This window comes from Cheilinus undulatus, linkage group 24, assembly GCF_018320785.1.
Source record: "Cheilinus undulatus linkage group 24, ASM1832078v1, whole genome shotgun sequence".
Lineage (NCBI taxonomy): Eukaryota > Metazoa > Chordata > Actinopteri > Labriformes > Labridae > Cheilinus > Cheilinus undulatus.
This window is the reverse complement of record NC_054888.1, coordinates 10217557-10232860: the sequence shown is the minus strand read 5'-3', so window position 1 is coordinate 10232860 and position 15304 is coordinate 10217557. Positions and strand designations below refer to the sequence as shown.

The 15304-nt window shown below is 37.9% G+C and overlaps 1 protein-coding gene across 2 annotated transcripts in view; it reads left to right on the top strand.

The window, feature by feature from the left end:
- The window catches only part of nlgn4xa (neuroligin 4 X-linked a), a 175805-nt gene that overhangs the window by 53058 nt on the left and 107443 nt on the right, over window positions 1-15304 (top strand). The gene's annotated exons all lie outside the window — the stretch shown is intronic.

The window sequence follows — 15304 nt, the reverse complement described above, 5'->3', positions numbered from 1 at the left end:
AACCTGCAGACATTTTTTTAAACTCCTTTATTTTCCCTCTCTCTTTTTACTCCACCTTAAAGTGCTCTCCTCTCGGCACTTTTTCCTTTTTTGTATGAGCTTCTTTCCTTTTGGAGTCGATGAGAATCAGAGGGGCTTTTAAACAAGGAAGGAGGCACCAGGAATCCTTAACTCACCTGCAGTTTTTTTTTTACCAGAAGTGATCTGAATCAGCTCTGCATGACATTTTTCCTCTTCTGATGATGAAAAAAAAAAAGAAAAAAACATGACCATGCCTCGCCTTCCCCTTAACATTTTCTCTTTTTTTGCCCTTCTCCCATTGCTCGGTGAAGCATGAGCACTAACCCGTGTTGTTTTGATGCTGCTAATTTGTTCATCAGTGGCTCGGAGAAAAATTCCCCCCTCAGTTAACAAGCGTTCTCTCTGCATGAGAATAACCAAATTTTAACATTTTTTTGTCCTCGCTGTGTCGGGTAACACAGGGGGACGAGCAGATGACTGGAGGTGAAAAAAAGCCGTGGGAGACATTTCAGTTAAAGGGCACCGTTTGTCTCATGGGGGAGGGACGGAAAAAGCAGTGACATTTGTGGATCACATTATTATGGGCAGTGTTTCAGGTTTTATGGAAGTTACTCTAGAGAGAGAGGTTTGACATCATCCTCTTCATACATTTTTCTACATGAACGAGCTTTAAACACGCAGCTCTCTCTGTAGGTTTTATAAATGTAAATGTGTGCTTTTCTGTGGCCAAGTGAAGACTTAAAGTTGCTGGGTAACACCTCCAATGTCTTACCAATGATATTATTATAGAGTAATGGGGAAGAAGGTTTCCAGTTTGGCAACCTCAAAACTGAATCTCTTTATGCAGATGATGTAGTTCTGTTGGCATCTACAGCCGTTGATATAATGCTTCCATTGGGGTAGTTTGCAGCTCAGTGTAAAGCAGCTGGAATGAGGGTCCGAGCCCCAAAGTCCAGTGCCATGACTGATCTGCCGGAAAAAGGTCAATTGCTTGCTCCAGGCGGTAGATGGCCCCAAGAAGGCCTATATTTAGACTGTAGAGGCCTAACTGGACCCAAAGCAGACCTATATTTGGACCATTGTAGGTCTTTATTTAGACGTGAAGTCTAATAATAACACTTAAAGTAGGCCTATATTTAGACCTGATGAAGACCTATATTTAGATCAAAGTGGAACTATATGTAGACCCATAATTAGACCCAAATTAGATCTATATCATACCCAAAGTACACCTAAAATAAGGCTGAAAATAGGCCAATATCAACACTGAACAAAGGCCTTCTTTAGACCAAAAGCAGGCTTTTGTTTACCCAAAGTAGACCTTCACTAGGCTTCCATTTAGATCCAAAGAAGTCCTATACTTAGACCCAAAGAAGTCATTAATTTAGCCTCAAAGTAGGGCTATATCTGGAGTGAAAAATGCTCAACTTAAACCTAAAGTAGACCAGAATTTAGGCCTATGTTATGCCTTTGCTTGACCCACATAGGCCTATATTTGGATCCAAAGTAGCCGTCAATATTACAACCAGAGTAGGTCTACAATAAGAACCAAAGCAGGGCTGTGTTTAGATGGAAAAACTGTATGCCTCAATCAAAAGAAGGCCTACATTTAAAACAAAAGTAGGCCTTTATTTAGACCCTAAGTGTCAAAAGTAGGACAATATAGAAGCCCAAAGTAGACCTGAATTTGGACCCAAAGTAGACGTATATGTATACCTAAAGTAGGCCTATGGACTAAAGGTAGACCAAAGTATAGGCCAACAAACGTAGACCTATATGGAGACCCGAAGGAGGCCCACCTTTAGACTTAATGTAAACCTGAATTTAGACCAAAAGAAAAACAATGTGCAGACCTAAAATAGGCCTAAATTTAGACCCAAAAAAGATCTTTATCAAGACCTGAAGTAGACCTAAAAGAAGGCCGAAAGAAGGTAATGTCAAGACTTATTGGTCTTATTTCGACCAAAGTTAGCCTTTTTCTTAGACTCAAAGTAGATCCAAAGGAAGGAAGTAATGTAACCCCAAAGTAGGCCTGTATTTAGATTGAAAAAGGGGCTTAAGTTAAACATAAAGAAGGGACATATTTAGACCCAAATTAGGCCTTTATGCAGATCAACAGTATGACTATATGTATTTTTCTCCAAAGTAGGCCTTTTCAATACCTGAAATAAGCTCTTTTCAAGACCTGAAGTAGGCCTATAATTGGACCCAAATTAGGCCTACATTTAGCCCAAGTATTAAGACCCAAAGAAGGTATATACCTAGACTCAAAGTAGGCCTATGTTAAGGCCTAAAGAAGGCCTATATTTAAACCTAAATATAGGCCTATATTGAGACCCAAAGTAGGCCTATATTTAGACCCAAAGTAGGTCTATATTAAGGCCCAAAGAAGGCCTGTATTTAGACCCAAAGTAGGTGTTTAATTGCACCCAAAGTAGAGCAATATTTTGACCAAAAATTGGCCTATACAAAGGCCAAAACTAGATATGATTTTTACACCCAAATAGGCCTATGTGAAGTAGGCCTGTCTTTAGACCCAAACATGGCCTATATTTTGAACCAACATAGACCTATATTTAGGCCAGAATTAGGCCCACATTTAGAATTGAGGCAGGTCTACATGTTGACCAAAAGTAAAGCTATATATGCAGAACTAAAATAGGCTTATATTAAGATCTTTATCATACCAGAAGTAGACCTAAAACAAGGCTGAAAGAAGGCAGTGTCAAGACTCAAAGTAGGTCTTATTTGGACCAAAGCCAGGCCTTTCCTTAGACCCAAAGTAAATCCAAAGGAAAGCATTAATGTAGCCCCAAAGTAGGTCAACATTTAGACCAAAAAAGGTGCTAAATTAAGACCTCAGATAGGCACATGTTTTAGGGCCAAATTGGGCCTACATTTAGACCCAAAGTAGGCCTCTATGCAGATAAGAAGTTCGTTCATATTTAGAGCCAAGATAGCAGTACATTTTGACCCAAAGAAGTTCTTGTTTTGGATATCTGAAATAGGCTCTTATAATATTCTATCTTATAATTAATATTTAGCCCAAGAATAGGCCTATATTTTGCCCCAAGAAGGTGCTCAATTGCACCCAAAGTAGAACAACATTTTGACCAAATATTTGCTTATACTAAACACAAATCTAGGTATTCAATTTTACACCCAAAGTAGGCCAGATGTGGTCCAAAGTAGGCCTACTTTAGACCCAAAGTTTGGTCAATCTGGAAAATGGGGGATTGCCTCCAAGTAGGGAAAGAGACTCTTTCCCAAGTGAAGGAGTTCAAGTATGTCAAAGTCATGTTCAGATATGAGGGTAGAATGGACTGTATTATTGACAGGTGGATTTGTGCTGAATCAGCAGTATTGCTGGCGTTGCACTAGTGGTGGGCTAAACCTTAAGACCATCAAAACAGGCTTAAAGTGCATGCTCAGACAATTTCTTGACTCTGTTTGACAAGACGTTAAATGACAGAGCATTATAAATACTGGGAGGAGACAAATTCATTTTATTGGACCCCTGCTGTGATAATGAGCCAGCTGTAATTAGACACTGATAAAGTGATAAGACATGATTGTATGGTGGATTAAATGCGGTTCATGCAATCTGCAAGGGAAAGTCTGGCTCAAAAATGATCAGCGACTCAAGGATGATATCTTTGGTGAAGAAACAGAGATTTTAAGATATGAAAACCTGTATCTTTGCTTTTATTGATGAAATTAGTGCCTCACTGAGGCCAAAGATTATTTTGTGAACCCGTTTTTTAAGGCACAGTTCAATCTATGTCGAGTAAATCAATGTTTATGTGTAGAGTTTGTGGAGTTCTTCTTTAATCCGACGGCTTAGCGGTTTGTTTCCCCGGCTCCTCCTGTCCACATGTCCCACTGTCCTTAAATCAACCCCAACACGCTCACAATGAGATGAAATATACGAGTCGCAGCAGCTGAATAAACCCAACGACTCTGAGATTGCATTAAAGCAGGCTCAAACCTCTAATTTAATGCTGGATACTGTGTTTTATTTCCATCAGCATCCTTTAAAAGCTACAATCTCCTCCAGGTATTCATTACGCCGCCAAGGAAACACTATTAGTTATATGATTTGCAGCAAACAGATGCAGCATAGTCAAACGAGAGGAGCCAAATCTAAAGGAGAAGGTATTTAGTTGTTAAAATTGATTAAAACACACCATCTGCCCTGCAGCTGCTGCACCAAAAAAGACATTATCCACCTTAGAAGAGCAGAAGGAAACACGGAAACACACCTACTCAGACATTACCGCCTCAGTTTATGGCTAATGTTGATAAATATAGAAGATGACGAACAGATGCTGGAGATCAGGCACAGATATTAGTATGGAAGCCCATGACTGCCAGGGAATTAAAAAGATGTATGTGAAAATTAAGCACCCATGAAATAAAGATGAAGTCTTTAGTCATGATTATGGAGTAAACAGTCATAAATAATCTAATTTACAAGCAAACAGGCCACAATTATGTCATTTAAAATCTTATTAATGTGATTAAAAGTTTTAAATAGGGATAAAATGTCAAAGATGTGAGATAAAGAGACAAAGTGGTGCCATAAAAAGGAAAATGGACATTAAAAAGGCACACTTTGTGATTTAAAAGTCATAATTCTAAGATAGAAAGTCATAATATATGATATAAAGTTAAAATAATGAGTAAAAAAGGCCAAATTGTGAAATTTTACAGCAAAATTTTGAGATCAAGGAAATTAATCTGATTTAAAGGAAAATTACAACTTCAATAAATGCACATTGGCAATATTATAATACATTATATGATTTAAAAGCCATCATTTTGAGATAAAACATCAAAATAAAGATTGAAAGGTCATGCTATGAAATTTAAAGTGAATTTTGAAGTTTAAATTTAAAATTTAGAAATGAGATATCCTAATTGTGAGGGGAAAAAAAGCCAAGATGATGAAATAAAGTGGCAAAATGTGCATAAAGAGGCAAAATTACACAACCAAAAAGTCAGAACTTAATGATAAAAGTGAAAACTGAGCCTATCAAGCATGTTTTTGGTCACTAGGTGGAAGCTCAAGTGCACTCACATCTAAGGGCAATTTAGAATCACCATCTAGCCTAGCAAGCATGTTTCTGATCTGTGGGAGGAAGCCTGAATGCACTCACATTTACGGGCAATTTAGAGTCACCAACTAGCCTAACAAGCAGGTTTTTGAATCATGGGAGGAAGCCTGAACGCACTCACATCTACGGGCAATTTAGAGTCACAATTTAGCCGAACAAGCATGTTTTTGGATTGTGGGAGGAAGCCTCAGTGCACTCACATCTGCGGGCAATTTAGAGTCACCAACTAGCCTAACAAGCATGTTTTTGGTCTGTGGGAGGAAGCCAGAGCACCCTGATAGAGATAAAAAGTTGAAATTATGAGCTAAATGGTCATAATTATGACATTTAAAGTCAATTACTGGATAAAATGTCATGAATATGAGATAAAGAGGCAGAATAATGACATTGGATGGGGGAATATTAGATGAAAGTCTCAATTATTAAAAAGGCAACATTATGCTTATGCTTTTTTAAAATCACAATTATGAGACAATTTTTTTTTAACTTAAAATGGCATAATTATGGTATTTAAAGTCATAATAAATGGATAAGATATCATAATTGCAAGATGAAACAGAAAAGGCAAAATCCTGACATTAAAAGCAAAAATAAGAAAATTGAAATTACTCTTGTGTCACAAAATCTAAATTATGACAAATAAAATCAAAGTTCACAGTAAAAGACAAAAATATTTAAATAAAATGCCAGAATTTTGGCGTAAAAGGAGTCAAATTTTAATACAAAAAGACAAAAATAACATGAAAAGCAAAAATTGTGCATTTAAGATAGAAAAATTTAAATTGAAAAATCAGAATATGATCAAAAATTCTAATATGTAACTCAAAAGGTGAGTTTATGCAATGAAAAAATACAAAAAATATATTTTTTCATGACATAAAATTTAAAATTATGGGAATAAAAAGTATAATTGTAATTGATTAATCATTATGTTGATTTTTTAATCATTTTTACAATTTATTTCACTGTCACTTTTCTTCCCTTTTGCTTATCCACTTGCAGTACTGGGCCTCCATACATTTCCCCCTTTAGGCTAGTTTTTTCCCCCCTGAAAAGTCTGGGTAAAGAGCGTCTCCAGGTTTTACCTCGTGTTTTCAGGAAAGAGAGCAGGATCGATGCACCCTGACTGGCTGAACATCTGCAGTGGCGATGAATTACCCGCGTGGATCCCCCCCGTGGTTCCCCCTCCTCCTCCTCTTTCTCGGTGCTGCTGCAGAGAAACGGGCAGCTCTGCAGACCTGCTCACCTTAAATATCCCCGCTGCTGGAGGTTTGCTCTTTAAACGAGCTTTTGTCACGAGTGCTGCCCGCCTCGAGAGCGCCGTTTGAATAGAACGAACCCTCCATTAGAATTATTTAATTATGCATCTTAACAGGAAGCATTAAAGGCATTATTAAAAACCTTTTTCAGATTTTACTGTAATAACCCTCCTCCTTTTCAAGAGACACAGATTAGAGAATATCAGGGAGAGTTCAAGGAGCAGTGGGGCATTTACTGTATTCAGATCCCATGTTCAGCTCAGACTAAAAGAAGACATAAAGAGTGGTTTATGTGGAGGAGGTCAGAGAAGTCAACCTGCTGAACAAAGATGTGAGAAGCAGAAGAACCATGTTGGCTTACAACAGCGCCTATAGAAAATATTCCCCTTTTGAATGTAGTAGTCTCACTATTACCTAGTGAAATGGGGAGTGCAGTGGATGTGTCTGAAGTGATAGTATAAAGACACCTCTGTCAGGAAGGTCCAGACACTGGCTCATCAGTATTCATGGATACCATTACACCATGAAGACAAAGGAACACAATTAATGTTTAAAAATATCCTTGTTAAGCCATACAAATCTGAAAAAGTAAAGAGTACAAAAAAAGATAAAAAGTCAAGAAATATATTTGTGTTTTAATTTCATATTTTCAATTTTGCATCTCAAGATTATTAGTCAAACTATTGTTTAATCCCTGACCTTTTTAAATCAAAATTTAGACTTTACATGTCATTTTTATCTTTTAGAATCACATTTTTTAAATTTTAAGTCATATTTTTAACTTTTCAAGTCATTATTTTTGAATTTTAGCTCATATTTTGACCTTCTCAATTCCTTACTTTGACTTTTTAATCCGATATTTTGACTTTTAAACTCATGATTTCAACTTTTCTCATAATTTGATATTTTTATTTCATAATTTCTACTTTTTATATCATATTTTAAACTTTTAGATTCACTATTTTAAATTTAAGTCATATTTTAAACTTTTTAAGTCATTATTTTGAATTTTAGCTCGGATTTTGACATTTTTAACACCTAACTTTGGCTTTTTCATCACATATTATGACTGTTAAACCCATGATTACATTCTTTTTTTTCACATTTGACATGTTAAGTTTATTATTTTTACTCTTTATTTCATATTTTGACCTTTCAGATTCACAATTTTAAATTCTTAGTTATATTTTTAGTTTTTTATGTAATTATTTCCAATTTTAGCTCGTATTTTGACATTTTCAACTCCTAACTTTGGCTTTTTAATCCCATATTTTGACATTTTAACTCATGATTTAATTTTTTTCTGATATTTTGACACTCTTAGTTCATAATTTTTACTTTTTAAATCATATTCTGACTTTTAAGATTCATAAGTTTAAATTATAATTCAGATTTTCACCTTTTCAACTCATTATTCTGAATTTTAGCTCATATTTTGACCATTTCAACTCCTAACTTTGGATTTTAAATCCCATATTTTGACTCTTGAACTCATGGTATCAAACCTGTACTCATTTTTACATCATATTTTGATATTTCATATTCACAATTTTAAATTAAAATCCTATTTTTCCTTTTTTTTTTAAACATTATTATTTTGAATTTTAGCACATATTTTGACTTTTTCAACTCCTAACTTTGGCTTTTTAGTCCCATATTTTTACCTATCAGACTCACAATTTACAATGTTAATTCATATTTGTCTTTTAAACTTATGATTTCAACTTTGTTCTCATGTATTTTCTCTTTACAAACATTTTTCTATTTTTAATATTGTACTCTGACCTTTTGAACTCATAAGCTGGACTTTTTATCTCAGAGTTTGAGCCTTTAAACTTATCATTTTTACTTCTTGAATTTCCAAATGATTTATTATCAGTGCTGGATCTCTCATATTTTATTGCTGGTGAAAATTAGGGTTGATAGTTCAAAGTTGTATTGACTCTAGTAGGCTCTCAGGTTAGACCTAAATCCAGAATCAGCCCCTGCTGTGATTGAGTTTGACACCCCTGCTCTACAGAATGAGTGGGCATACATTCCCTCAAAAACACTTCCACGAAGAGTAGAGGCTGTTATAGCTGCAACAGGCCAGTGATTTTGGACTGTGTCTTGCCATGATAAGACATTCAAAAAATACCAAAAATAAAGCCACCTTGCTTATATGACCACAGCGATAGCTCTGTAACAAACTTTTCCTTTCAGTCAGCTCCTAAATCTAATCTGAGTCAGGCCAAAGAGATGCACTCTGATGTACATATGTTCATGTTCTTGAATTCTATCAGGCATGGAAACCATTCACAGGGCCTATTAGGGGCAATTGCACTGGGCAGGCCTGCAAACAGTAAGTTCATGATGCAGCCAGCCGTGTTCATCTACAAAATGAAGATCATGTTTTATTGAAGAAGACAAACTAAAGATCAAGACCATAAACTAATCAGGAAAATGTTTACTGAGGGAATAAATCAACTGAGAAGGAGGAAAATTAGGATAAAGATATTATTCTGCAGCTTGCAGGGCCTCTGCACTTCTGCATTATGTCTTAAAGACACTAAAATAGTGCTGTATTCCAGTTTTTATGGTCCAAATTTAATTTGGGAGGATGTCTTTGCCCCAAGTGAAGGAGTTCAAGTGCCTCGGGGTCTTGTTCATGATTGAGGGTAAAAGGGACCATGAGATTGACAGGTGAATTGGTGCAGCATCTGTGGTATTGCAGATGTTGTCCTGCACCGTCGTGGTGAGGAGGGACCTGAGCCTGATGCTAAACTCTCAATTTACTGGTTGATTATTGTCCCAACCCTCACCTATAGTCATGAACTCTGGGTAACGACCGAAAGAAAAAGATTGTGGGTTTAAGTGATCAAAAGGCGCTACTTGAGGTGGTTCGGGCATCTTGTCAGGATGCCTCCTGGTCACCTCCCTGTTGAGGTCTTCCGGGCACGTCCAACTTGAAGGAGACCAAGGGGTAGATCAGTTGAGGTGGTTTGGGCATTTGATCAGGATGCCTCCTGGTTGCCTCCCTGTGGAGGTCCTCCAGGAACATCCAACTGGAAGGAGACCCTGGGGGTAGACCAGTTAAGGTGGTTAAGGCATCTAATCAGGATGCCTTCCAGTTACCTCCTTGTGGAAGTCCTCCGGGCACATCCAACTTGAGGGAGACCCCGGGGTAGACCCAGAACTCACTGGAGGCATTATATATCTCAGCTGGCCAGGGAGCGCCTTGAATCCCCCAGGAGGTGTTGCTGGGGAGAGAGATGTCTGGGTTGACATGCTTAGCGACCTGACCCTGGATAAGCAGAGGAAAATGGATGGATAGATTTAACATAATCTGAAAGTTGACATGTTTATAAGGATGGTTATAAGAGTTTTAGATAAATAAAAGTTATCTTAAGTAATATTTGTGTCCATATGTCCCTGTCTTCCATGTTTTCCTCGCCATTTTAAACTAAACTGCTCTCTCCATCCTCTATCACTGGTTGTTTCGCCACCTATGACAGCTCTGACTTCAGGCCAAGTAACGACCCTCAGCAACCCTCCGGAGACGAGGCAGGCTGTGTTCAGGAACGCCAGTGGAACTGTATTGAACAGAAAGTCGGTCCCTGTGTGTGCAAAGCATGCTGGGACAGACAGGCGGCAGTGATGGCAGTCATAGGCGACGGCTGCACACTTCATTTCGCCTCCATTAACCGCCGTTTGTGTTGGTCGCTGTGATTGTAGAAAACGCTGAAAGCAATGGAAAAATTCATACAGACCTCATCGAACAAGCCCCCCCCGCCAACCCCACCTCACCCCCATCCTCCTCCGCCTGCCTCACCCATATAAAGATGAGTAATGTGTGCAACGCCGTGCAGCCAGCGGAGGAATATATTATCCCTCCTGCCCGGGTGGCAGTGATGAATGTGCGGGACGAACTTGCTGCACAGTCACCCGGGAAGCTCCGCAAGCCCGGGAGAGCAGGGCGAGCGAGAGACACTCAGGATATAAGAGGGAAAAGAGAGAAAGGAGCACTTGAAGCATTCCTTTAAAGTTTTAAGTGCTCTCCATGCTGACTGGACGGGGACGCGGCGCCCTGAGACCACCCCTCTACTTCTTTCCAATAAAGCACTGCTCTAAATCTGCAGGGCGGCTCTTTTAGTGGACGCACCCCCCCTCCCTGGTGACTTCCGCGTTGCAAAACATGAACGAGGACGAGCAGCATGAGTCAATTAGCCTGTTTGTTTGATGGAAAGCTGGCTGAATAGTTGTGTCTGAGCCCACAGAGGCCTGTGGCGGCCATCAGATACACATCAGTTAGATGCTATGACAACTTAATGGCAGCGCTCTTGTTTTATGTGCAGCTGCTTCTTCAAGGTTGTTCCCTCCGCCCACGCCGCGTTCACCGGGCTGCTTTTAATGCTGGATTCAACCACAGACACCTGCAGGCCTCTGCTTAACCCTCTACGCCCAGGGTCAAACAACATTTTTAATTCCTCCCCAAGGAATTAAAACACAGGAAAACATCCAAACTTTGTGTAGTAGATGGATGCTCTTAAGTCAGAACACCGCCACAGTCAGAATAGAAATGCATGCAAAAAATTTCAAAATAAAACCCCATTACACTCCTGCTTAGGGTAAAGGTTATCATTTTTATGAAGCTTTTATACAGAAAGAAACAAACCTAACATAAAATATACAACCAAAAATCCAAAAAAGTTGGGACACTATAAAATGTAAACTGATTTTCAGATCTCATAAACCCATTTTATTCACAATAGAGCATAAACAACATATCCTATGTTGATAAATTTTACTATTTCATGATAAATATAAGCTCATTTTGATGGCAGCAACATTACTCAAAAAAGTTGAGGTTTTCTGTTAACAGAGTAAACAGAACAGCCTTTTTTGCTGTTGTTACCGTTGAGGGTTGGCCTATTGAATATACCATTTTGAAAGTAATGTCAGACTTCTTAGCTACGCCATGTCCTGAACGAATGTCAGGATGCCAGAGAATAAAGTAGAGGGAACTGAAATAACTTTGAGGAAAAAGTTAAGAAATGATTGCAAAAAAAAAGGCAAAGTGAGTTAACATGGCACAAATTGGTGGAAAAATGGTGAAAAGTGCTTAGAAAAATGGGTTAAAGGAGGCAAAAAATAGAATGAAACCTGTGGAAGTTGGTTAAGAATGGCGAAAGAAAGGTGGGAGAAAAGCGGTCAAAACCCAACAACAGCTTGACACACTGTTCAGCTTTAAAATGACGTAACTGTTAGCCAGGGTGCCAACACCATTGCTACTGATCCAACACTCATGCTGTTGTGATGGATGCAGTATGTGGTTTTGCTGAAATATGCCTTCCCTGAAAGAGACGTTGTCTGGATGGAAGCATGTTTCCCCTTAACCTAGAGCACTGATAGTGAATTTCCAGATGTGTAAGCTGCCCTCGCCATAGGCACTAAAGTAACCCCATACTATAAGAGATGCAGGATTTAGAACTGTGCACTGATAACGAGCTGGATGGTTCCTCTTTTCTTTAGTCTGCAGGACACAGCATCCATGGATTACAAAAAGAATTTAAAATTTTGATTCATGTGACCACAGAACAGTTTTCCATTTTGCCTCAGTCCATTTTAAATGTTATTTATTTTGCTTTAATTTTTTTTTTTTTTTTTTTTTTTTTTGCAGGGCCACTTGAGGGTCCAAAGATCAGCAGCATCCAGTATTGACCTGGTAGTCTATCTTTTTCAATTTTATTACGCATAGGTGACTATATTTTTGTATGGTGACTATTTCTGATTGTTTTTTTAAATTTATTTGTTTATTATTATTATTATTATTTTCGATTTTTTTACGTGTTCGAAAAAAGAATAAAGAAAGAAAGAAAGAAAGACCTTTGGCCTTTCCCATTGTGCACACAGATTTCTCCAGATTCTCTGAATATTTTGATGATATTATGGACTACACATGGCGGGATAATCAAAGTATTTGCAATTTTCCACAGTTTTTAGATGAAATTTTTCAAAGCTTGGTGAACCTCTGCCCATGCTTTACTTCTGAGAGACTCTGCCTCTTCAAAATACTCATTTTATACTCAGCTGTGTCACTTCTCTGTTGCCTTCCCTGTAATTAGCTGCAAAATGCTTATTTTTCATTGGTACCACTTACTTTTCCAGCCTTTTGTTGCCCCATCCCAACTTTTTTGAGATCCGTTTCAGCTTTAAACTCAAAATGAACTAGTTTTTTTCATGGAATGGTAAGATGTCTCCATTTCAACATATATGTTGTTTATCTTCTATTACGAATAAAAAATGGGTTTATGAGAATTGAAAATTATTGCATTTGCTTATTATTCATATTTTAGTCAGTGTCCCAACTTTTTTGGAATTTGGGTTGTATGTCTCAAGGTGTAAAGGTGATGTCATGGAAATGCACACTGACGTACGCTGCCTGTCGCTGATGATTTGCCCACCAGCTGTTGGTCTGAGGTCATGTGTCGCTAAATAACCTCCAACATTTTAAACAGCCTCAGAGTCTGAGCTATGTAATTGGTTTTCCTCCACCAATTACTGCTTTGTCTTCGGTTGCCATAGGCCACGGTGAAACACACAATGATGTGTGACTTGCACTCCGGCTGTTGTGTATACGTTGTTGGCAGGGAAAACACAAGCATGCAGGAGGAGTGTATCATTCTCCTCCTCCGCAGAGGGAAACAGTGAGGCGCAGGAGTGGAAAGCAGCCCACAGTGACAGGTTATTAATCCTCGCTGGGCTCTGAGTGGGAGCCTCGGCTCTGCTAATGTGCCCGCGTCTCTTTCACGAGTCCTCACCTGAAAACACACTGAGTTGGAGGGGTCGAGTTCTTGGACAGAGACCAACTGATACCCTGGAGTAAACCCTTTAAGACCTGGTGGAAGGTGTTAAAGTTTCTCCAAACATCATGAAAGAAATGACTATTCACAGTTGTTTGTGACTTTGAGAGCATTTTAAATCCCGTACTGTGGTAAACCGAAGTAGGCTGAGTTCAATAAAGTTCAGCCTGTAGAATAGCAGAGTAAGCTGGAGCATAATTTGTATGAATGACAGGAAGGAATTCAAGAGTGCAAAGGAGATGCATGCCATCAAAGACTGAGATAATACACCTGCAAGCAGAGAGGTGTTTAATGGTTGCAAAAATAAAACGAGTGATTTGTGAATATCTTCTTTTAGTGGAAATGCTTTGATCAGAGATGGAGTACAATATAGCTGTGTGGAGGAGATCTACGGAACTTATTACAGAATTTGTTGTTCATATTATAAATTTAAACCCAAAAATAGGAAAATCTCCCAAATATTTTTGCACAAATTAGACATGTAGGCGCTGAGGTGCATGATTCTCATCAGGTGTTTTTGTACCTGTTTGTCATTTAGACCCCAAAGTAGGTATTTTTCCAAATCTTAACCATTTAGCCCCCCAACCCTCCCAAATGTTTTTGGACCTTTTGGAAATTTAGAACCCAAACTAGGCATTCCAAATCTTAACCTTTAAGACCCCCAATTTTTCCAAATGTTTTTGTACCTTTTTTTCGTTTAGACCCCAAACTAGGTACTCTCCCTAATCTTAACTACTCAGACCCCCAAATATGCCAGATGTTTTGTACTTAGTTGTTATTTAGAGCCAAATTAGGTATTGTTCCAATCTTACCCATTAAGACCCCAAACTAGGTATTCTTCCAAATGTGAACCATTTAGACCCCAAAATCTCCCAAATGTTTCATATCTTTTTGTTGTTTAGACCCCAGACTAGTTTGTTTTTCCAAATGTTAACCATTTAATCCCCCAAATCCCCCAAAGTGTTTTGTACCTTTTTGTCAGTTAGACCCAAAACTATGTATTTTAACAAATCTAGACCATTTAGACCCAAAATCTCCCAAATTTTTTTGTACCTTTTTGTCATTTTGACCCCAAACTAAGTAGTCTTCCAAATCTTAACCATTTAAGGCCCCTGATCTCCCAAATATTTTTGTACTTTCTGTCATTTTGACTCCCAACTAGGTGGTCTTCAAAACTTTAACCATTTAAACCCCAAAATCTCCAAAAAGTTTTTGTACCTATCTGTCTTTCAATGCCAAACTAGGTATTCTTCTAAATCTTAACCTTTTGGACCCCAAATCTGCCAAATGTCTTCATACCTATGTGCCATTCATTCCCTCAAATACGCTGAAATTCCAATTCCAATTTTAACTATAAGTAATTTAGACCCCAAAAATAAAAACCTCCAGAATCTTTCTGTACAAGTTAGTCATTAAGACCCTGAATAACATATTTCTTCCAGACTTTTTTTTTTTTTTTTACCCTTTTATTCATTTTGGCCCTTAAATACGCAACAAATCCAAATGTTTTTGGCTTCATAAGTCATTTAGACCCCAAATGTTGAAATCTTCCAAACTTCTTGGTTCCTGTTAGAAATTTAGACCTCAAAATGCACAAATTGTCCAAATCTTTTTGCATCCATCGGTCAGCTAGACTCAAGGCTATTGGTGATTAAAACCCTAAAATGCATGAACTTCCAGTATCTTTAGAACCAATTTGTGATTTTGACCCAGAATAAGGAATCCAAAAGAAAATAATTAGTACATGTTAGCCATTTAAACTTTAAAAACATAAACTTTCTGGATGTTTTTGTACCTTTTTGACATTTTGACCCTTGAATACACTTATTTTCCAAATCCATGTAGAGTTATTAACCTTTCCAACCCCACATATGGAAAGCTTCCAACTCTTTTTGTACATGTTGGCCATTTAGACCCCAAAATACACAAATACTCTTAATCTTTGAATCTGTTTGTCTTAGACCCTTAAATGTGTGAATCATTTTGTACTTATCAGCCATTTATACCCCGAAACACATAAACATCCCAATTCTTTTTCTTTTTTCTTTTAGCCTCCTATCATTTT